The sequence below is a fragment of the Lepidochelys kempii genome, chromosome 3 (assembly GCF_965140265.1).
Source record: "Lepidochelys kempii isolate rLepKem1 chromosome 3, rLepKem1.hap2, whole genome shotgun sequence".
NCBI classification, from domain to species: domain Eukaryota; kingdom Metazoa; phylum Chordata; order Testudines; family Cheloniidae; genus Lepidochelys; species Lepidochelys kempii.
Genome location: NC_133258.1, coordinates 155,107,248 through 155,131,462, shown reverse-complemented (window position 1 = coordinate 155,131,462; position 24,215 = coordinate 155,107,248). Strand labels below are relative to the sequence as shown.

Genomic DNA, 24,215 nt, shown 5'->3' with positions numbered 1-24,215 from the left:
CCTTCCCGATGAGGGGGAGGACCTGTCCCCGGCCCAAGGTGTACCCCAGGTAGTGGTTTCCTCCCACCCGATTCAGCATTTTTTCGGGTTGGCCGTCAGCCCAGCTGCGCGGAGGTCCCAGAGGACTGCTGCTACTTGGTTAAGATGTTCTTCCCAGTTATTGCCATAGATGACCACATCGTCCATGTAGGCCGCCACGTATTTCATGTGTGGTTGCAACACCCGGTCCATCAAACGCTGGAAGGTTGCCGGGGCCCCATGTAGGCCGAAAGGCATCCGGGTGAAATGGTATAACCCTGAAGGGGTGGCAAACACGGTCTTCTCCTTGGACCTGGGATCCAAGGCGATCTGCCAGTACCCTTTGGTGAGATCTAAAGCGGTGATATAACAGGCCTCCCCGAGCCGGTCGAGGAGCTCATCGACATGGGGCATTGGATAGGCATCAAATTTTGAGATGGCGTTGACCCTCCAGAAGTCAATGCAAAACTGCCGGCTCCCATCAGGCTTCGGTACGAGGACGACGGGGCTCCGCCACTCGCTCTGGGAGGGCTCAATAACACCCAGCTCCAACATCGCCTGGACTTCCTCCTCTACGGCCTCCCGCATTCGCCTAGGCAATGGCCGGGTTGTCTCTCTGACCACCACCCCAGGTTCCGTCTGGATCACGTGGTAGGTGAGCGTAGTCCGCCCGGGTTTCGTGGTGAATGTCTTGGGGAATGCCCTCACTACGCAGAGTGCCTGTTCTCGCTGCTCGACTGTGAGTGTCTCTGCTAGGTGGGGTTCACCATTATCCGATTCCTCGGGTGGTTGGGGCCCCAGTTCCAGTTCGGGGGATATGGGGCCACTAGGAGCCCTTCCTGCTCCCACCAAGGTTTTAAGAGGTTTACATGATAAATCTGCTTTTCCTTATGGTGACCAGGTTGCCGAATCTCATAAGTTACTGGCCCAACCTGGCAGAGGACCTCATACGGACCCTGCCAGCGGGCAAAAAGCTTTGATTCCTCCAAGGGGAGCAGGAGGAGTACTTGGTCCCCTGGCCCGAAGGATCGAGCCTGGGCGCCCCGATTGTAGTGTTGCTCCTGGGCTCTTTGGGCGGTGTTTAAGTTCTCCCTCCCAAGCTCGCCTGCCCGCGCCAGCCGCCCCTGCAGTTGTAAGACATATTGCAAGAGACCCTGTGTTGCGGACGGGTTGTGTTCCCAAGTCTCCCTCAAGAGGCCCAACACCCTGCGGGGTCACCGCCCATAGAGGAGCTCGAACGGGGAGAACTTCGGGGACGCCTGTGGGACTTCTCGAATCGCCAGTAATAAAGGAGGGAGCAGCTGGTCCCACTGGTGGAGGTCCTGGGTGGGGAAATGCCGCAACATCCCCTTCAGGGTCCGGTTGAACCGTTCGGCCAACCTGTCAGTCTGGGGATGGTAGACCAAGGTCTGCAATTTCTTAATCCCCAATAGGGCACATACCTGGCGGAACAGCTTAGACGTGAAGTTGGTCCCTTGATCAGTGAGTATCTCCTGTGGGAGGCCCACCCTTGCGAAGATCTTCACGAGCTCCACAGAAATAGTGCGGGCTGTGATACTTCTTAAGGGGATGGCCTCCGGGAAGCGGTTGGCGTAGTCCATCAGGACGAGGATGTATTGATGGTCTGCCTTGCTTTTTGAGAACGGCCCGACCAGGTCCATTGCTACCCACTCAAATGGGACACCTACAACTGGTAACGGGACCAGGGGGCCCTTCCGTACCCCGGCCGGGGCTGCATGTTGGCAGTCCGGGCACGACGCACAATACTCCTTCACCTCATGGTGGATGCCAGGCCAGAAGAACCTGGCCAGGACCCTGGCCGCAGTTTTTTCCTGTCCTAAATGGCCGGCAGCCGGGATGTCATGTGCAAGCTTCAGGACAGCCTGATGATGGATGCAGGGGACCACGAACTGGGTCCGGACCTCTTGGGTCTGGGGGTCTCGGTCAAGGCAGTAGAGCCGCTCGTGGTTGAGTTCAAACCTGGGCCACTGGGTGATGCGCTGTGCCTCCACGACCTCACCATCCACCCGGGCCAGCTGCTCATAGGCAAACCAGAGCATAGGATCCTCCCTTTGATCTTGGCTAAAGTCCACCAGGTCAGGAGGGGGACCCACCATTTCCCGGCCATCCTGCCCGGGGGTGGGGCCTGGTTCAGCTCCAGGGTCGGAGCTTGAGTCAGGTCCTGTCTTCTTCTCAGGCGGGGCTCCCTCGAACGCCTCTTTGGTGGGTAGGGATTGGAGCACCTCGACGAAGTCTGGCCAGTCACGGCCCAGGATCACTGGATAGGCGAGGGATGACGCTACCGCCACATTCATCAACTGAGTCACTCCGTGCACCGTGATGGGGACCCACACTGTGGGGTACGATTTTACATCTCTGTGGATGCACTGAATCCGTACTTCCCCGATGGTCCGCTTGGTGTCAGAGAAGAGCGCCTGGCAGACAAGGGTCTGCCCACAGCCCGAATCGACTAGACCCACCACAGGGACCCCGGCGACTTCCATGGGAGCTGTCAGTTTGGCCACGGAGGGCAGACGGGCCCGTCGCTCCCCGGCGCACACCAGGCCAAAGTTGCAGTCCATTGCAGGACAGCCCCGTTGCAGATGCCCATACTCGCCACATCGGAAACAAGGTCCTACCTCTGGGCACGCCGGCCGCGTGGGGGCACCAGTGGGGCCGCAGAGTGGGCCGGGGCCTGGTGGTCGGGTTAAGCATCCAGGGCCGGAGAGTGGTGTTGACTCGGGCCGTCGGGAAAACTCGGTCCTGCTGCCTTCTGGTCATCAGGTACGGTGGGGTGCGTTGGTTTGGGAGGTGGGCCCTCTCCTTCAAGTTTCTGTGCATTGGGTACCGGGTTTGGGGGGCGGGCGGCCGGTCCTATCGGGGCCTCAGCCTCAAGAAAGTCCTCCATAAGCGCGACGGCTGAGCTTAGACTTTGTGGCCAGTGCCGTAACACCCAAGCCCTCCCCTGGGGTGGGAGGATGTGCACGAATTGTTCGAGGATGACCTGTTCCGTCACCTCAGCTGCGGTTCGACGCTCGGGTTGGAGCCATCGGGTACCCGCGTCCTTCACTTCCTGGGCCACCGCCCGGGGTCTGGCGCCCCGTGGGTAGACCTTTTCCCGAAACCGTCGCCGAAAGGTTTCCGGGGTAATGTCGAAGGCATCCAAGATAGCCGCTTTCACTCGAGCATAAATGTGGGCCTCATCATCTGGGAGCCCACGGTAAGCCTTCTGGGCTAGCCCCGTCAGATATGGGGCGAGGAGTGTCGTCCATTGGTCAGGCGCCCAACCAGCCACTGAGGCAACCTGCTCGAAGGTCACTAGGTAGGCTTCCGGGTCATCCTCTGGCCCCATCTTGGCCAGACGGATCGGTGGGGCGGGAGGGGTCGGGGTGGCTGCCCCCTCTGGTTGAGCACCACCATGGCCCGACCACAGGGTTGCAAGCTGCTAGAAGCACTGGGTTTGCTGTTCCTGGTGCTGGGCCCCCAGGGTTTGAAGCAACTGCTGCTGGTGGGCGCCCAGCTGCTGCATGAGTTGGTGCTGCTGCTGTTGCTGGCTCTCAGCCAGGAACTTGATAAGCCTTTCCATCTCCATCTTTCCAGTAGGGGAGCTTCAGAGGCGCCCTCGCACTAACCCCTTTCGGCAGGGGTTAGGATCGCCTGCCTGAATTCTCCACCACTTGTGACAGGTGTCGGTCCTCTGAGCCCCTAGGGGCGATGGAGAGCTATGGTCTCCATGGCAGGCCTCAGCCACACCTTCCGGGCATTGGGGAATTAGCGGGGAAGGTGTGCCGGCACGAGTCAGTAGTGCGCCCCTCCGGCAGGGGAGCGCCAGCACGAGTCAGTAGCGCGCCCCTCCGGCAGGGGAGCGCCGGGGTAGGGGAACACAGGCCCACCCAACTCCACTGCGTTCCAGCCCAGGGCCCTGGCAGTGGCGAGAGGCGAAAGTCCCGCCGCTGGGTCAGCGGGGCCATCCGCGCCCGCTGACCAAACACTCCCACCCCACGGTGTAGTTCGGCCCCTGGGCTACTTCCTACCCGGTCTCTCAGGTGGGTCGCTCCATCTTCTCTGGGTATTCCACTGCGGGCAGCTCCAGTCCCTCCATCTTGTCCGGGTATTCCGCTGCAGGCCACTCCCGCTCCCCACCGGTATCGGACTCACGCTGGACCGAGCTGCCGTCAGGCCCCTCCAGGTCCTCTGGGTATTCAGCGGCTGGCAGCCCTGGTTGCCACAGGCCTTCCTCCCGGTCAGGCTCCTCCTTGACCAGGGCTTCGCCTGGGTCAGCAGCAGGATCACGAGGGAGCCACCAGCAGCCTGTGTCTCCCTCCCTCCCTGGTGCTGTCCTCACTGGGCAGAGGGCCCCGCCCTTTGTACTTCCTGTCCCACCCTTCCCCTTCCAGGGATTGGCGGAAGCTTGGCCTGGCCCCGCCCACTCAGGCTGCAAGGGTGGCTCTTTACCCTCTGGTTCGGAGGGGAGACACCCTGGCTCCCTACACCCACTATTATTTATTTAGCATTCATTCATGTCCATTAAGGATTCTGGCCTATATTCTGGTCAAATTGGCCTTTCCTGTTTGAAATAGTACTAATAACACATAAATAAGCAACGGAGAGCACTCGAGAGATAATAGGTGCACCTAATACTACGCTGCAGCACACATGAACACTAATACAGCAGTTGTAGTTAGCCAGCAAGATCTGTCCTTATGCTGTTAAAAAAGGACTTATGGAGTATCTCGAAAAGCTTCCAGTTGCCATAAGAAATGTTGTCCACAGGAACTGTAAAATGTGCACGCTGACATGCATGGCATATGTGCGCTGATGTAAACCTGTTCATAGATTCTAAGGCCAAAAGAGACAATTGTGATAATCTAGTCTCACCTCCTGTATAGCACAGGCCATAAACTTCCCCAATATAATTCCAATTGATCAATGTCTTTCTTGAGTTTTGAGTGCCTTAGTGGTGACATGGTGTCAGCACTGAGTGACTACTGCATAAGACCTTGTAACATTTACATTGAAAGCAAAAAAGGGGCAGAGATGAAAGAGGTTGCAGGAGACATCCTTTCTGGAATCACTACCAGTAATTGCATAACAGCCTATAACATGTGACTCTGCGGAGTGGAGTTTATCGAGGAGCAATTGTGGTAAATCCCACAGGGTTAGATATTGTAAGAAATAGGAGAACTCAGTATTTACTCTTCATTGCTGTGTTTTAAGTTTACATCACTGCTGCCACTACTTGCTTATTCCTATGGCAGTTTATTCTTCCACCCTCAAAGGGAGACTGTCAGATTGATTTAGCCCCAGAAATGAGGCTTTGTATAAACAAGGTTTTAGCAAATGTATGATTGATAGAAATGTTGCCATGAAGTTTTTTGTTTGAAAGCCAATAAAAATAGCATTTTGTTTGGATCTAAATGTCCTCATTGTGCTCCAAGTCTTTGTAGTCTTGTGCTAGTGCATCAGAACAGGAAAGTGAATTGGGCTAGAGAGACAAAGGAAATACATCTTCTGAATGAAATGCAAAAAGTAAACAAACAGCATACATGGTGTAAAAGTAAATTAGATTGTAAAATCCCTTCTATTTTAATAATCGATCATGCTAGTAACAACATTATTTAAAAAAATAAAGACACTGGGTAACATTTTCAAAAGCTCCTAGGTGATTTAGGAGCTTAATTCTCATTGTCATTCAGAGAGACTTAAACTCCTTAGGCACTGTAAATCAGTGGGATTTAGTTTCCTAAGTGACTTTGCTTTTGAAAATTTTACCCTGTGTCTCTTTAAATTTCCAAGGAGTCACTCTTCAGGTTTGTGTTCCTTATGTACAAGGACAGGAGTTGGCAAGTTTAATCCTGGTGAAAGGTGCTAATCTGGCGGTGAAGTTGTGTGTGTATCTACAGAACAACAGCACAGCAGCAGTAGTGCAAGCTTCACTTATGCTGCCTTGCCAATGCATCTTGCTCCTGTACCAACAGTGGTAATGGAGGTGGCATGGGACCACTAACTGAAAATAATTTTCAGATAGAAACAACTTTCAAACTCTACCAGGTACTGGCCTGGATTTGAACCAGTAGCGAAAGGTTTCATCTCCTATGTCTAAGCCACTCTGTCATCCAGTCACCTTGTGTCAGTCCTGTTATCTGCTGGTTACAATTACTGAGTTGGGGTATAGAACTACCATTTGGTAAGAGTCTGTCACAGGGGTGTCAGATGCCCAGCCTACCTATGAACAGGCTTCACTGAAGGGAATGAGCCAACCCAGGTCCACCTGGGGATAGTTAACTGCCTACACAGCTGGAAGGAAGGCAGTTAATTAAGTAAGGAGCTTAATAAAAGGCTTAGAAACTCAGTTGAAAAAGGCACTTGAGGAGAAAAGAATCTCCAGAGGAGGGGAGCTCCTAGGGAGTGGCCTGTACTAGGCAAAAGCTCTCTGGGCAGACACATCTTGAGAGACCCTGAACAAGCAAGGGAAAGCCTGCAAAATGTTCTCCAGGCAGGGAGACGGAGAGACCCTGAACAAGTGGGGGAAAGATTACAGAGCTCTCCAGCAGGGGAGAAGCCTGAGGCCTTACAGCTGAAAGAGCTGCTGCTGGAACTTAAAAGACTTTTGTTGTGGGACTTTTTTTCTCTGGTTCTCTGAGGTAAGAGTCTTTAAACCCTTGTACAAGTGCTCCATTCAGAAGGCTTAATTAAAGGGAGAGATACCCCTGTAAAGTAGAGTGCTTGGCTTCTTGTCTAGCTGCTCAAGTGGCATCACTGTTACCTACTTGAGGAGGGGGTGGAACTGAGGCAGGCCACAGCAGACCCACACTTAGGTGTAAGGGGGTGCTCGGGAGGTGGCAATGCCCCTTCTAAAGGGGCCCTTTGAATGAGACAGCAGTTCTTGTTATCTTGAATCACCTGAGGCCAAACTTAGAATGTCAGTGAGCGAAAGATAAGCTAGCAGAATGAAGAGTCTGGACACATGAATGTATCTCCTTAGTCACTTTCCATTCTTACTGAAATTATCTAAGTATAGTTAGAAGAGTCAGTATCTTTAAAACAAACATAATGTCCACAGCTTTCTAGTTTTGACTCTTAGTGGTCTTTTCTACTTTGGTGTGGGGAGACTTCCTGTGTGTCTCCTTTTTCATATTCTTTTTATAGATTTAAAGGAAGAAGGGGAGGGGGAAAAAAAGTTTGGACTGACTACAATCAATTCTACTTAATTGGATTCTAGGGGAAGGTTGTCCTTTCATTCAGGGCTGCATGACCCCCAAGTTCATTATTGGGGGAAAAAAATCACTTTGTAAAAGTGGAATTGATTTAAAGAGCATCCTAAAGGCACGATTATAGCAGATACAAATGAACAGCATGTCCCATTTGGTGGCCAAATCTCCCCAAGGCTAAATTTTTATGTTTCAGAGTGAAAGAGATACAGTCTTTAATCCAGAGTGTTCATCAAAGGTCTGAGCAACTGCAGTCCTTACTCATGCAAAACCCACATTGAACCCCAGGGGGTTTGCCTGTGTCAAGAGAGCAGGATGTGGTGTCCTGTGATGGAAGAGTAGTGGCCTTGATATTTTAGTGAGGTTATTAGTTTTACTCAGAGTTCAAAAGTGTGCTAGGAATTTTAAAGTGGTCCCTTCCCCAATGATTTTATTTTCTAATTTAGTCATGATATATCCCAAATAAGGGTAACGAACAATGACAAGATAGGCTCAGGGTTCTCAGTCTGATGGGCAGGAAATACAGCTTTGTATTACAGGGCAAACATTTTGATTTGTGGAACTGATTCCTCTTGCTGTAAAATTCAGTATTGATATGGCCAATATTGTCTGGTTGTGCCTTGTACTCCCTCATCTGTCTGTATCACCTCTCATCTTATACTTACATTGCAAGTTCTTTGGAACAGGGACTGTCTTTTTGTTCTGTTTGTACAGTGCCTAGAACAAAGGGGTCTTGGTCCATAACTGAGGCTCCTACAGTATGGAAATGTAAATTGGATGTCTTTTTCAACCCTTCCTTCATATGTGCAATTTCTGTAGGGTTTTCCAACCCCAGTCCACTACATAGAGAATTAAAACACATATTAATTAGCTAGCTAGCCAACAAGAACTATGTGAAACTAATCAACTCAAATGATGTACATTGTGTGAATGAATAACCACAATATTGGGAGCCAGGTTTGTTACTAATCCTGGCTGTGCTACTGTTACTGCATGACTTTAGGCAGTCACTGCACCTGTGTGTCTGTGGTCCCCTCTGTAAAATGGATTTGGTATGTTCTGAGGATTAATCTGTCAATGATTGTATAATATTTTGACTGTTAAAAAGGCTAAGTGCCTCAGTGAGTTAGGCACCTAAGGTCTTTTGAAAGTCTGGTCTTAGGATCCTATGGCACTTTGAGGCTTTTGAAAATTTTTCCTATACGGTTCTTCTACCCAACATTTGCAAGTGTCCTTCTCCACATTCTTCCCTTCACCAATGCTCCATGATCACATTGTTCTTTTTGCAGTTATCTTGGACTAATTTTGGTTCCTTAAGGTTAAATGTTGATGAGTTAAGTGAAACTGAAAAACTTTCCCCTTCACACCTACCCAGTATTTCATATTTAGTTCAAACAGTTTCTCAGAAAAATTAAGTTGAAAATCCTAAGAGAACTTGGTGTCATGTGGGTTTCTGATACTTCCAAATTCTGGTAGGTGAATCTAGAAAACATTCAAAGGGCAAGGTCTTTCATTTTCAGCATTGGCCTAGTCCATTGTGATTATCTGTTTGTGATTATTCCTAAATTTTAAAGCCAGAATGTACTCTTATGATCATCTAGTCGGGGTGGACAAACTGCGGGCTGCTTCTGGCCTGTTAAACGTTTTTGTCTGGCCCTCAAGCTCCCACCGGGGAGCAGGGTAGGGGGCTTGCTCCACCCGTCCGGCAGTCCCCAGCACCCGACTCACAATTCCCTTGATGAGCCCCATCTTCCGGCATGCAGAGCCACACTGCGCAGGTGTGACTTCCCTGTGTTGTTTCTGGGATTGGAACCCTGCCCCCATGCGGCAACCCCCATCCCCGCCCCCATGTGGCAGGATGCCCAATCCCCTCCCGATATCCTATGGCTCCACACTCGAGAACCTCAAAACCACCCGGGGCCACACCCGTCCCAGCTAGGCTGCCTCCACCCGTGGCAGTACTGGTATGGCTGCCTTGGTGTCACTGCTGGTAGGGCCCCTAAGAGTTCCCAGTATCCCTCCTGTAGAGCCCCCCTTCCCCTCCCCTGTGTCACACCCATGAGTCCCTCCTCCCCCCACCTCGATAACATCCCTTATAGAGCATCCCATGCTACACCCTGTAGAGTCCTCCTCCCCCACCGGGCATTCATGGCCCACCATACAATTTTCATACCCATGTAAGCAGAGTCAGGATGAGCTCCACCCTGACATCTGGTGGGGAGGTGTGGCAAGTTGTGGAAAAACTTCAGGGGCTGATCTCATTTGCATAGGCACACCCACCCTGCCTAGAATAAGGCCATAGCTGCCCAAATGGTCACTTTGGCTGCTGTGGGATCCCCAGTGTCTCTGTTATTGGGGCAGGAAGAATAAATTGTTATTACCCTGATTATGGGAATCAAGGATAGGGAACTGGCCTTTTATGATGGAGGGACTCACCATCAACTAAGTAGCACTCGCTAGGCAAGGGACATGGGTTCCAAAACTCTGTGAATTGAGAGAGGCTGGGAACAGGTGTTAATACCTGGTGGCATGGGCCCCCTGTTGAGGGCCTTACATGCTAATTGCACTTCCTCCTCTCTCCACTCTGGAATATCAGAGCTAATTTTGATTCCATTAGGAGTCTAGTTACAGGATGCTGAGCTGAAGTCACTTTGGGCTAATGGTGCAGCAGCACTGTGGCTCCCCTACTACAAGCTGAAATCACTGAGTGTTGTGTTAAGTAGTGGGGGAGCCTGAAGCTATATGGTAGAGCCGTTTGCAGCACGGTGAGTGGAGCGGCTGGCGGAGCAGTTTGCGGGACAGCAAGCGGAGCGGCTGGCGGAGCAGAGCAGTTTGCGGGACAGCGAGCAGAGCAGAGTGGCTGATGGAGCAGAGCCCCATGGAGAGGTGGGGCCATCAGTGTTGGACCACGTAAGGTGCCCTTTAACACCTCCCCACCCCCAATCTCCACCCAGGTTGGGAGGTAAAAACTCTGCAGATAAACGTTTGAACTCTGGGGCTGTCCTGACCAAGGACAGAGACTTTTGGGTTGTTGGACTTTTGGGACTTTGGGTGATTTGGGGTTGCTGGACTCAAGAACCAAAGGGAAAGGACAGGCCCCAATTTGCTTGGGGTGGGTTTTGCTCGTGGGTTGTGTTATGAATCCTGTTGGTGGTGTTTCCCCAACATAATGCCACATTGTTTCTCTGTTATTAAAAGGCTTTTTGCTACACTCAGACTACGTGCTTGCGAGAGGGGAAGTATTGCCTCTTGGAGGCGCCCAGCAGGAATGGTATATATTTGTCCCAGGTCACTGGGTGGGGGCTCGAGCCGGTTTGCATTGTGTTATTGGAATGGAACCCCTAGATACTGAACCCGGCCCTTGTTGCTGCCAACTCTGACAGGCAGAAGGGTTACATCCAGATGCAGCCTTCAGGCCAAAAAGTCTCCCCCACCCCTGATCTAGTCTGACCTCCTACATACCATTGGCCATAGAACCTCACCTAGTAATTTCTGCATCAAGCCCATAATTTCTGTTTGCGCTAGAGCAGTAGTTCCCAAGCTTGTGCAGGAAAAGCCCCTGGTGGGCCAGGCCGGTTTGTTTACCTACTGCATCTGCAGGTTTGGCCGATCGCAGCTCCAGGCCAATGGGAGCTGCTGGACGTACTGGCCGCCACTTCTAGCAGCTTCCATTGGCCAGGCGCAGCAAACCACGGCCACTGGGAGCCACAATTGGCCAAACCTACAGACGTGGCAGGTAAACAAACCGGCCCGGCCTTCCAGGGGCTTTCCCCGCATAAGCGGCTGAACAAGTTTGGGAACCACTGCGCTAGAGTGGATCTTTTGGAAAGAGATCCACTCTTGATTTAAAGACCACAAATAACGGATAATCCACCACATCCCTGTGTAAATTGTTCCAATGGTTAATTACCCTCACTGTTAAAAAGTTCCTTTTTTTCTACTCTTAATATGTCAAACAGCAGCTTCCAACACTGGATCTCATTGTGCCTTTTTCTGCTAGTAGACATCACTTTAACCTATCAGAAATTTCTTCCCTATGTAGATACTTGTAGACTATGATCAACTCCTCTCTGAAATCTCTTGGATAAACTGAAGAGATTATTATAGAGACACTAGATATCTATTTATGCTGTATAGGGTGACCAACAGGACGTGGACCCTGGTAAATTAAGGAAACAAACCTGGAAAGAAAGCTGTGTGGGGCCTACTTACCTGTCTGTAGAAGTAGTTGTTTTCTTTAATGAACAACTCCTGGTTAAGAAGAACTATGATTCCATATATCATGGCATGAAAAAAACCAGCGGGGTGTGGATTTTTCAAATATCCAGAAAAGTATGGATGTTTAATTTGAGAAGAGGGTTTGGGTCATGTCTTCTCTAAAGATAAGCACATCCTGTAAAATTCAGATATAGATTTAGAAGTCCCCACAGTCTCAGGTATGTTTTGACCCATTGTTTTTGTTCTGCTCACTGCAAAGATTCATTTCAGAATCACTGCTTTGAACACCCCCAAAGTTTGGCAGGGGACTTGCATCAGGCACATCCTACTATATCTGAAAGTGGACACCCAACCCCAGTGTTGCCAACCCTCCCAAGCGTAACACAATTTTGGTCAGGGCCGGAGGCTGGCTCGCAACAATGGGAAAAGCTTCATGAATTTCAGCCCTGCTGAGGAAAATCACTCTGGCTGCTCTCCCTGCATCCTGGAGAAGAGCAACCAACTGGAGCATCTGCAGAAAGCAGTTGAGAGCTCTCTGGGGGGTTTTGGGTAGGAGAGGGTGGATATGGAGTTGCCAGCTAGAGCTGAGTGAATAATTGTTTTTTCAGTTTGATAGCCAAACTGAAAAATTCCCTAAACATTTGGTTCATTTCAAACCCAAATTGATTTTTTTGTTTGTTTGTGTGTTTCTCTCTGAAACAAATGAAAAACAACTTTTGTTTGGGTTAAATTAAATGTTTAGAATATCAATTTGAGTTGACACACTCAGCCCCCATGGACAATGGGTCAATCTGCCAGTGCTGCCCAGAGGATTCAGGGGGCCTGGGGCAAAGCAATTTCGGGGAGCCCTTCCATTTTAAAAAAAGTTAGTTTTGCCGTCCCAAGTGGCGAAGGAAAAAAAAAAAGAAAAATCCAAGTCATGCCGCCGAAGAAAGAAAATTGCTGCAGAAGACTGAAGCAAAGCAATTGAGCTGCTGCCGAAGTGCCGCCGATGAGGAAGAGAGGGACTGAAAGACCCTCTGTCGAAATTGCCCCCCACCCTGTATGGGGGGCCTCGAGCAAATTGCCCCACTTGGCCCCCCCTCTGGGCGGCCCTGCAATCTGCTATTTGCTCCTCTCCCTCCCTGTAACACTAGGCCTGGGGAAGGGCGTGATGAACCCCCTGGAAGTACCCTCATCAGGCCTGGGAAGGGGGAGAAGGGGACCCTGCAGTGGCTGACCCCTAGGGATGGAAGAGGGTAGCGAAGTGTGCCTGCAGTAGAGTACAGAATCACCTCACTGTACACACCTTGGGAACTTGGTAATTGTAACTGAGAGAGAGGCATGCATGTGCACATGCTCTGGAGGTAGATAGGGCAGTTCAAAAAACAAGGAGAGGCCAAAAAAGGGATTTTTTTAAAAACCTGAATTTTAGGGCCAACCTCATGATTATTTAAGGAGGTCTGACTCATGATTTTTTAATTCTTGGGGTTGACAATACTGCAGCCTTTACTTGTACAGCCAAATCCTAACACAAAATAGGAGGCTATGCGGATGAGTATATGGTATTGATTTTTACTCCTCTCCTGCTGCACGTCTCATTCTCCAAGGGAATAACTCACAATAACGGCTCCTTATTAGATGAGGAGGATAGTGACATTGCTGCACAGTCCGACTTGTTGCAATGCTCAGTCTGTTCCAGCAATGAGTCAGTTCAGAAACTGTGTGTTGGTTTGCCATCAGCCTCCTTAATTTTAAAGCTCTTAGCCTGCTGAGCATAATGACTAACCACTCTCAAAGGAAAAGTGATAACTAGAGGTACAGCGTTAGACTTCCTTTCTTATTCTCCCATTAACATGCACACAGGGACGGTGAAGCCTTTAAAACAGGTTCTCAAAGTGGGGGTTGGGATCCATCAGGGGGTCGCAAGGTTATTACATGGGGGGGGGTGTATGTCTCGAGCTGTCGGCCTCCACCCCAAACCCTGCTTTGCCTCCAGCATTTATAATAGTGTTCAATATATTTAAGTGTTTTTAATTTTAAGGAGGGTCACACTCAGAGGCTTGCAATGTGAAAAAGGGGTCACCAGGACAAAAGTTTGAGAACCACTGCTTTAGAAAATGTATTTGCTGCCTCTTTGTTTGTATTGACAGAACATACACATACTACTTAGCTTTCTCTGTTGCCTCTTCTTCCCAATGCAAGATGAAGCAACCTCTCCTCTCATCTGTTCTCTGAAAGGCAGACCTGAGAGTGACTTGGTGTTTACCTTTGTCCATAACAAAGCAGAAAATGCATGATAGCTGATCTGCTGTGCAAGACTGAACTCTTTAAATTCTTTTTTATCAGTCACTAGGAAGGTTTAATTTCAGTGTTGAATTTTAAGTTTTTAATTAACTGACTACTTTTTTCAGTTCACTGCTTCTCAGCTGGGAGCAAACTCGCTACTGAATTATTTAGGAATTGGGCCACAACAGCATCTGGTTCTAGTTCCTATTACTGAAGGCAATAGCTGGAAATTTAAATTTTCCCCTTTTCTTTCTCTCTGCTTTAGAAATCTTAGTCTTAAAGTCCGTTTTTCAGATTGTAAGCTCTTTGGGGCAAGGGTGGTCTTTCTTTTATGTATGTACAGCACCTCAGTCTCTGACTCTAGGTACTACTGCAATACAAACCATAAATGCATGAATAGTAAGGATGTAAAAACAGGCTTTTATATTGAGTTCATATTCAGTTCATGCACTACTCTTTAACTGCATGGCAACACGGGAAAGCTGTGAATGAAGCTGTGTGTGTGTCTGAGTTTTGATGCTTCTCACTTATGTATACAAGCTTTAGGCTCACTTTTGGGGGATAGGTGGGGGCCTTAATAGAGATTGGAGTGTATTTTCTCCCCCCCCCCCTCACTTTTTCAAGCTGATGTTCCTGGAGCACTGCCAAAGTTTGCAAGGGTCATGGCAAATAGGTTGTCAAATGCATGAAGGGATTTATATGAGTAGCTGCCTTGTACACAAAAGGAATGTTACATAGGGAAATTTCCCTGCAAGGTCAATGGGAGAAGAGAGCCCTCCTTGATTTTATATCTTCATTTTGCTTTAAATAATTCCTGAATCTTTATCTTTATCTTTAGATAATTAGAAATGACTCACTGAGAGTCAGCGTGAGATCTAGTCAAAGCAAGAGCCTAACAGTTGGGGCTCTAGGATTTCATTTCCACTTTTAGTCTCAGGCTCATTTGAATCATACAACACCTTACTGAACCTCTCAGTGCCTCACGATACCTATTTGTAAAATGGGTATAATACTACACCTGGTATGAATTTGTGATGGCATTCATTAATTGCTCTGACATTATGTGAAACATGGTAAATGCCTACAAAGCACTGTATTATGGGTAACATCAGGCCTCATTGACTTCATTAGGTTCAGGATTTCACCATTACTCAAAGAATAGGAATAGCTCTGCTCAGTGGTTTGTAATAATTCATAGCAAGCTTTCATCATGTGTTTTAGGTCCTAATGCAGCAAAACATGTAGGCACATGCATATCTTTTAGTATTGTGATGGGGCAAGGCCAGATGGCTATAGAAAAGTAGTGGGAGATATATTAGCTCCAGGCTAAACAAATCCCTGGTACCAGGTTAAGTGAAATGGAAGCTGCTCCAGGTCAATTAAGACACCTGGGGCCAATTAAGAACTTTCCAGAAGGCAGGGAGAATGCTAGGTTGATTGGGACACCTGAAGCCAATCAGGGGCTGGCTGAAACTAGTTAAAAGCCTCCCAGCCAGTCAGGTGGGTGTGCATGTCAGGAGCTGTGGGAGGAAGTTGTGCTGTTGGAGAGGCTGAGTAGCAGACACCATTATCAGGCACAAGGAAGGAGGCCCTGAGGTAAGGGTGAAGTGGAGCTTGAGGAAGTGAGGGCTGCTGTGGGGGAAGTAGCCCAGGGAATTGTACCTGTCAAGTTTCTAAAAAGTCAGCTACCATAGCTGATACTGTTAGGGTCCCTGGGCTGAAGCCCGGAGTAGAGGGTGGGCCTGGGCTCCCCCCTGCACCTTTGCCCCCTGATTAATCACTGAGACTGGGAGACAACAGAGACTGTGCAAGGAAGGATAACTTCTCCTCACCTCCCTTGCTAGCTTATGATGAAAATGGCTCAGTAGACTGTGACCCTTGTCTCTAGAGAAAGAAGGGTTACGTGCAGGGTCACAGTGAACCTCTGAGGCTAGCAAAATCCACCAGGAAATGCGGGACCCATGGAGGCAAGGACAGAGCTTTGTCACAGTATGTGGAATCACACTGATGTTGGTGGGGATATTCACATACTTATAGTTAAGCACATTTCAGTGGTTTGCTTTAGTGACTGAAATATCCCACAGCTAACCTTAGACAATCAAGAACTACAGAGATCCATACCGATGCCTTTTCTCAATGGTGCAACCCAGATGATTTTTTTTGCCTCCACCTCTTCCATGTCTGTTGCCTGCTCCCATGTCCCTGCTTTTCAAAGCTGTTGTTTTATAGAGCTCCATTCATTGGCTTGACATTTTTTTTTTCTGTACAGCCCCCAATAAACATTGACTGTTAATAGGTTTTTAAGGCTTTAATTTAATCTGGTGTAGTATTGCACTAATATGTGAAAGGTAATAAAATCCTTTTAGCAGTAAGGTGGAGTTTGTTCAGAATAAAAATCTATCAATTTTGCAAAAGGTTATAAAACTGCTGCTTTATAATGGTGATCAGATTAAGTTAGTCTCTTTGTTTTGGGCTTTGCTTTTCCAGACGATAAGTTAAACTAACAAAACTCTGGCCTCTGGTAATTAGAGAGGAAATGTCTCTGAATTGCTACTTGGGACACTTTAATGTAACTTGAGTCTAAGGAGACTCACTGGGTGTATATATAATTTGGCTTTGGTGTATTGGTTTAGTTATTTTCTTCAAGTAACGCAATCTGCCCACTTCATTATAAATTCTCATGCTTGCCATTATTTTTTACTTTTGCCCTTGAGCTCACTGGCCTGTTTAGTGGCTATCACTGTATGATAATAGACTCATAGATTTTAAGGCCACAAGGGACCATCATGATCATCTAGTCTGACCTCTTGCGCATTGCTGGCCATAGAAACTCGCCCACCCACTCCTGTAGCAGATCCATAACCCCTGCCTGCGTTAGTGAATTCCTCAAATCTTGATTTAACGACCTCAAGTAGCAGAGAATCCACCACTTACTCTAGTTTAAACCTGCAAGTGACCCATGCCTCATGCTGAAGAGGAAGGCAAAAACCCAGGGTCTCTGCCAGTCTGACCCAGGGGAAAATTCCTTCCCGACCCCAAATATGGTGATCATTTGAACTCTAAGCATTTTGGCAAGACCCAACAACTAGACACCTGGGAAAGAATTCTCTTTAGTAACTCAGAGCCTTCCCCATTTAGTGTCCTATCACTGGTGGTTGGGGTTGTTTACAACTAGCAGTCACAGATTGTCTACATGCCATTGTAGGCAGTCTCATCATATCTTCCTCCCCGTAAACTTATCAAGTTCAGTCTTTAAGTCAGTTAGGTTTTTTTGCCCCCACTGCTCCCCTTGGAAGGCTGTTCCAGTTCTTCACTTCTCTGATGGTTAAAAACCTTCACCTAATTTGAGCCTAAACTTGTTGATGGCGTTTATATCCATTTGTTCTCGTGTCCACGTTGGTGCTGAACTTAAATAACTTCTTTCCCTTGCTGATATTTATCCCTCTGATGCATTTATAGAGAGCAATCCTATCTCTCCTCTGCCTTCTTTAGCTTAAGTAAACAAGTCAAGCTCCTTGAGTCTCCCTTCATAGGGTATGTTCTCCATTCCTCTGATCATTTGAGTAGCTCTTCTCCGCACCTGTTCCAGTTTGAATTCATCTTTCTTAAACATAGGACTCCAGAATTGTACATAATATTCCAGATAAGGTCTCACCCCATTCCCTTGCATAATGGTACTAACGCTTCCCTACCTCTACTTGAAATACCTTGCCTGATGCATCCTAGGACTGCATTAACCTTTTTCACAGCCGCATCACATTGACAGCTCATAGTCATCCTGTGATCCACCAATACACCCAACTCTTTCGTCTCTAGGGTGACCAGATGTCCTGATTTTATAGGGACAGTCCCAATATGTGGGGCTTTCTTATATAGTTACCTATTACCCCAGCCCCCGTCCCAATTTTTCACACTTGCTATCTGGTCACCCTATTCTCCTCCCCTGTCTCTTCCAACTAAGTCCCCACCTTATATCAAAAATTCTTGTTTTTAGTCCCCTAAGTACATAACTAAAAATGTAAATTTAGTATAACCCCCTTCATCCTGAAGAGTTTTAAAACATCATGGAGTATTGACTTCAGTGAAGCCATATCTGTTTACACCAGCTGAGGATCTGGCCCCACAGATACATTGTAAGGAGAACTCGCATCCCCTATGATAACGCTTCTCATTATAACCCCCTTGTTTTCCACTGTAACTTTTTCTGTTTGGGCTGAAATCTTCCATGCTTGGTGTCTGCTTCAGAGAGGTCCCTCAGAGAAGGTATGGATATATTTCCCTTGTTTATGGACATGAGATCATTCACCAGAGCAACCAGTATGCCTCTACTGTATCCTGGTTTGAAGACTGACTGGGAGGAATCCAGGATACAAGCAACTGAGAGGACGGATTGATGACTGGTGTTTGTTTGTTTGTTTTCAATTAGCTTGCTTTAAAAAAGATTGAAGACTAAGTGGCAGCTGGCAAAGTGCGTAGTGATGGTTACTTTAGTCCACCCACAGTGCTTTTTTTTACAATGGATGGTAATTCTCCTCATCAAAGGTGGTGTTAACAATTAGAAGGGATACTAAACGTTCTCTACACTCTTCTACCAGCCAGAAAGGGCAGGGGTCAGAGTTGCAGGAGGTGATTCTGATGTCAATGCTTCCATCTACATGTGCACACGTTGGACAGAAGATGTCTTTCTAACTTCAAACCTTGCAGATGTCTTCTGTCCAACCTGTGCACATTTGATACAGAAATCACCGAGGGGGAGCTCTGCAATGCCTTTTGGAAAAATTTACTTTTCCAACTAAGATTTCACTTTCAATGGGGTGGGATTAATGTCTCTAGCACAAATAAAGTTGTCTGTAACTTTGCTTCATTGATGTTGCCTTTTAGTGGCAAAGATGAAGTACTGCGAAATACCTGAAGGTTAGCATGGGGTCTAGGTAAATTTCGGTTGTACAATGAGCAATATGCCTTCAAAATAGTGAGCAAAAAGAGCTCCAAACAGTAATTTGCCTGTGAGTCTGCTCTGCTCTCCTGAGCCTGTGCACTCTTCAGACTTCATGGATAAAAATGAATTTCGTGCTCACTGTTAGATTCCCAATGCCCAGTCCTGGAGTGTTTGTTCTCGTTCTCTCTCTCTCTCTCGCATATTTACAGATTAAAAAAAAAAATCTCACGGTGTATACTTATCTACCAATGTGCCTCAATCCTGTTCTGAAGGGACCAGTTTTGAGAAATGAATTCACACTCCTTGCACAATCACTCATTGGTATCTCTAAAGGAAAAGTGGAATTTCTGTCCGGTAGATTAGGTCTGTTCCAACAGTTCAGTTCACACAGGCCATCAAACAACTGCCAGGTGGTAACGATTTGGTCTGTATCTTCTAGTGCATTCTTGTCTAATCGGTGTAAGTCTTTTCATTTGTACGCTCCTGGGGATAAGTACTGTGGTTTATACAACGTTTGTGTCCTATATTGCACTGAACACTCCGGTGATGATTCTTAACAAATAAATATTACTTTCAGTCCCAAATAATCCTGGCTGAATTTGAACCAGTGAAGACAACAATATGCCATTACTAATCCCTTGAGCTGTCATTTCCTTCTCACAATATGAATTTTAAAATGCTGAAAACAAACCTCCAACCATTAGGCAGTAATTCTTAGTGCAAGATTTATTCCTCTATTGAATGTTGCAATCATTAGGGTGCTATAAATACACTTTAATGTCAGTTGCAATAATTCTCTTGTGCTTATTCTTAAATATCTTTTTTTGCAAGGTGTGGAGTGACAGACAATTAATACAGACACTGTAAAAGGAAATAACCAACAAAGATGGAGAAACCCATTATGGGTTGACTGCAAATATTAGAAAGATGGAGAAATAGTGCAGATACAAATCAGAAGCCTGAGCAAATTGATATTTAGGACTTTCCGATAATGTGTCTCAGGGGGAGGGACATGCTGGAGATGGGGAAGTTTAGGAGCTGGTATTACAATGCAGACCCCTCACTATTTAAAACAAAAGAGAGAAACCCGGCTGAGTAATATTACTAGCATATAATCATTCTAACTCAAAAATTGCACTGTTTCAGCAGTGGGTGTGTGATTGTAGGATATAGGCTGTGAAGCACTTTGGAATTTGTCTGGATGAAAGGCACAATTAAATAATAAAGTATTGTAGTGAAAGTGTGTGAGATGTCTACTACTGCCCTCTGCTGGATAGAATTAGAATGGCTCAACCAAGTGTCAAAATCCTTAAATTGCAACAGCTAGAGGAGATTTTCGGTTAGCTCGAGTGGTTGTGGCTCATTCTTTTGGTGCAGGAGACTTTCTGTCCCCACTGCCCCCAGGTAGTTCTGAGTGATCCTAGTGACTGAGCAGCATGGTGAGAGTCATGCAGAGCTAAGTGGCCCTGGATTTGAGACACTGTATTTGCTATATTTCTTTAGGGGATTACATCTATTCAATCCCAGCACTCAGCTGGCATGATAACTAGTGTCAACTCTAGTTTAAGTGGTGACTAGTTATGCATGCTTCTGCAATGTTTCACTAGTGAGTATACCGTATCCTAAGATTCTGAAGCATTAGTGTTTTAATCATCTTCACCAGTTGCAAACTCTTCACATCACCCCCTGAGTATTAAATATGGGTTACTGCAATATACCATGCTTTATTAATTTTTTAAAATCCTACAAGTGGTAGACCATGATACTGACAACTTGTTCTATGAAGGGGCCTTTCATCTCAGTTTATATTCCCTAGGTGCCCAACTGTCAGTAGAAGTTTGTTTGAAGCTGCAGTGCTCTTTCTTAGTAATTCCCCCTGCAAGATCCCCGAGAGCCTCATTAGAGCTGTAAGCTGATAAAGGAAAATAGCAGTCCAAGAAAATTACTGATGAAATCTTACAACCCTAAAGACCTACACGATAATCTGAGATACAGCTTGCCACATGGACTTCCTCTTACTGGAAAACTGATAAACAGATTAGAACCCAGTTTTGCCTGGGAACCCACCAGGTGGAAAACAGTATATTTCCCTCTCATTCCCAATTAATAGGAAAACATCACTGCTATATAATGGCTCCTCAGAAAAGTTATAATCCGTAACCTAAGAAGGATTTTAGACACATTCCTACTGATTTACTGAATTTACCTGGAATCGTACTGGTCTGAACTTTTGGACCTATCCTTCATGTGTGTTAATGTGGCTTTGAAAAGGATCTGCATAATATTAATAAATAATAAAATTGTGAAGTCTAAGGGCTGGTATATGCTACAAAGTTAGGTTGGCTTGACTGCATTGCTTAGGGCTTTGAAAAATTTCACTCCCTGTGTGATGTAATTAAGTTGACCTAAGCCCCAGTGTAGACTCTGCTAGCTCTATGGAAGAATTCTTCAGTTGGCCTAGCTACTGCCTCTCAGAGCTGGATTTACTAAAGTGATGGAAGAACCTCTTTCATTGTAGTAGTAAGTGTCTACGCTACAGTTGTGTTTCTAGTGTAGACATAACCTTAGCAAGGGGTAGACTTAATTGGCTAGATGTATTATGGGGAGATGGGGTCTTCCTCTGAGACATTGGGTATTAGTCACTGCAGGAAGTGGGAGCTGATGGACCAAATGCTTTGTTCCGAATGGAGAAATCTTATGTATAGTCTGTTATCAGGGATCTTTAAAATCTACAGTGGGATACACGTTTTGCTTCCAGAATCTGCTATGTGTTCACAGCAAATCCATCACTTCTCACCTTCTGGAAATTCCAAAAGCACCACAGCCAAACAGAATTCTGAGAGTGCTTCTCTGAGTGTTTATGTAGTAGAATAGCAGTAAGAGCAGCACTAAAGTAAGTGCAGCAGACACTGTTGTTTCCCTTGAGGGAATTGTGCTTTCAGAAACCAAGATATGTTTACATCCTCTAAAAATGGTACATTACAGCTCCTGTGCTCTGTTTGTTGGGTAGCCTCCACAAAAGCACATTAAGAGGCTTTCCCTAGTGCGTTTATGTACTGGTCAGAAGAGCACTGCTTTGGGGAGGATGGGGAGGTCCTCCAGCATGACTCTCAAGCCCTCACTTGGGAACAGTGCAGCATGGGATCATTCAGTGCAGTCGCCGCATAGTGCTGTGTATGGACTGCTCCATCGGTACGGCTCTGTAACCTTCATGTCAACAGAACTGCACACTTCAGTTAATAGGTAGAATTGAGCATAGGTGAAACAATAAGCAAGTGCTTTGGGGGAGAAACTCCTGTTGTTAACAGCACAAACGAAGGAGAGTAGTGACTGCCTAACATCTACCTCAGAGCAACCAGTAAGTATCTTTTCCTATTTGAGAGTCTCATTGACATTCTAAGTCTAGCCTTGAGCCTGGGCACAAGAGTGATGCTTGCTTGGAAGAACTTTTCCCATACCTACTGCAAGTAGGCAGTGAGGGAACCAAAATTGCCTTCTAATTTGTGATAGCTTTAAAATCCTACTCCCCATCCCAAGGCAATAAGATTAGCAAATGGCTCCCTGAATCTGGCAAGTTATCAGCAATTATTGCAGGGTTTAGTGTCTTTCTGCCATGAGTAGAAATCTCTGCTCTCTTTCATGTCACTGTGATCCCAGTGTTCTTGTGGGGGTGGAAAAATAAAGCTATGAGATTTAATGCTGTAATTCTTGTTGCTCTCAACTATAGAGAGAGATGGGGAAGCACAAGGGTGATGTATACAGTTACCATCTCTTTACTGATCAGCCAAATAAACTCCCTTAAACTTTAGGAAATGTATTTGGTCTAGGTAGTGAGAAGACTTGAACCTCCTTAGACAACACTATCTGACACTAAAGGAATAACAGTAATTCACGGATTCACTCTCTCTCTACTTGCTGCCCATGGAATCTTCTGTCATGAGGAAACTATTTCTGACATTTTACTGCCCAATGCTGCTTTCAAGACAGATATTTGCTAGCTAAAATCGATGTCAAGTATATGCTAGCTAATCTACCTCTGGAGACAGTGTTGTCTAGTTGTCAGAGCAATGAACTGGGAGTCAGGACAGCTGGGTTCTATTCCCAACTCTTCCATTGATGTACTGTGTCACCTTAGGCAAGTTGTTCAGTTGAAAATTTTCAGAAGTGCTCACTGATATTGGGTGCCTAACTTTAGATAGTTAGGATCTGATTTTCAGAGGTACTTACCTGTATTATGGGTGGTTAGCATTTGGAAAATCATGCCCTTGTCACACTCTGGGCATCTGAGAAAGTAAAGGACCTAACATTAGTGAGCACTTTCGATAGGACTTCAGCCTCTTTGTGCCTCAGTTTCTTCCATCTGTTAAATGGGAATACAGAACTTGCAGAGTTATTGTGAACATTAATGCCTACTTTAGAAAGCTTTTTGATGTCTGTGATGTAAAGCCTTATGGGAATGCAAAGCAGAGGCAATGCAGGGGGAACATGTGAGGTCATGTGCCCACCCCCATATTCGCTGCTTGGCTTGTATTGAGTATGCTCACATGGACTGAGCATGCTCAGTTACATCTGCTGAAGCTGCTGCCCTTGCTCTGCCCCACCACTGCCAGGAGATACGAGTCTTCTCTAGTGCAAAGTAGAATTTCCATGTTGTCTCACAGGATAATGAGTGCATATGGTAAATCAGAAAATATTCTATGTCAAAGACTGGCTCCCTTTTCTATTTGACTAGTGCTTGTTCTATGGAATATTTGGTAACTTGGTATCTGCCAAAAGAGGGTAATTTTGCTTACTCAAGGTGAGCTTTAATCTGCAGAGAGTTCATTTAGCTCTGTCCCCCTGGGTAAGTCTGAGATGTTATTGAAATAGGATTAAATGAAGGTAGTTGATGTACCAGATAATAATCAAACCTTTCATGTGGATTAAGTGCATATAAAGTTAATATGTCAGAATAAATGGCTGAAGCAATAAAAATACCAAGCATTTATCCTGACATGAATAGCTTTGAATATACTGTATGGTTTATAAGAGCACAGCTGATGAATTTGTGCTTTCTATTTATACAGGAAACATAATCACTGTAAGCTTTGTTTAGGGTGTGAATACAAATGGGGCCACTGACAGAGCTCTAATATAACCGAGAAAGATTAATATAATTAATATAATCTAGAAAGATCAGAGCCACAAACTTTGGATCTAAATCACATGCATGAGAAATTTGAAGGGGGGAAGTCCACAAGAGAGTCTCTCTATTAGGAAAACTCTCAAATGTTTGATAAATCCTAATCTAGTCCAATTACCTGCAAATGTAGTGTTTTCCCTGCAAAATTTTCTATGGTGTTGTCCACTCTACATACATTTTAAATGTCAAGCAATGGGTCAATCATTGCTTCAATTCAGTACTGATTCTCAGAGGAAGCAGAGTAGCAGCCGTGTTAGTCTGTATCCACAAAAAGAAAAGAAGTTCTTGTGGCACCTTAGAGACTGACAAATTTATTTGAGCATAAGCTTTTGTGAGCTACAGCTCACTTCATCGGATGGCATGCATCCGATGAAGTGAG

At 46.4% G+C, this 24,215-nt stretch overlaps 1 protein-coding gene across 1 annotated transcript in view; it reads left to right on the top strand.

The window, feature by feature from the left end:
* The window catches only part of ALK (ALK receptor tyrosine kinase), a 539,109-nt gene that overhangs the window by 211,079 nt on the left and 303,815 nt on the right, over positions 1-24,215 (top strand). The gene's annotated exons all lie outside the window — the stretch shown is intronic.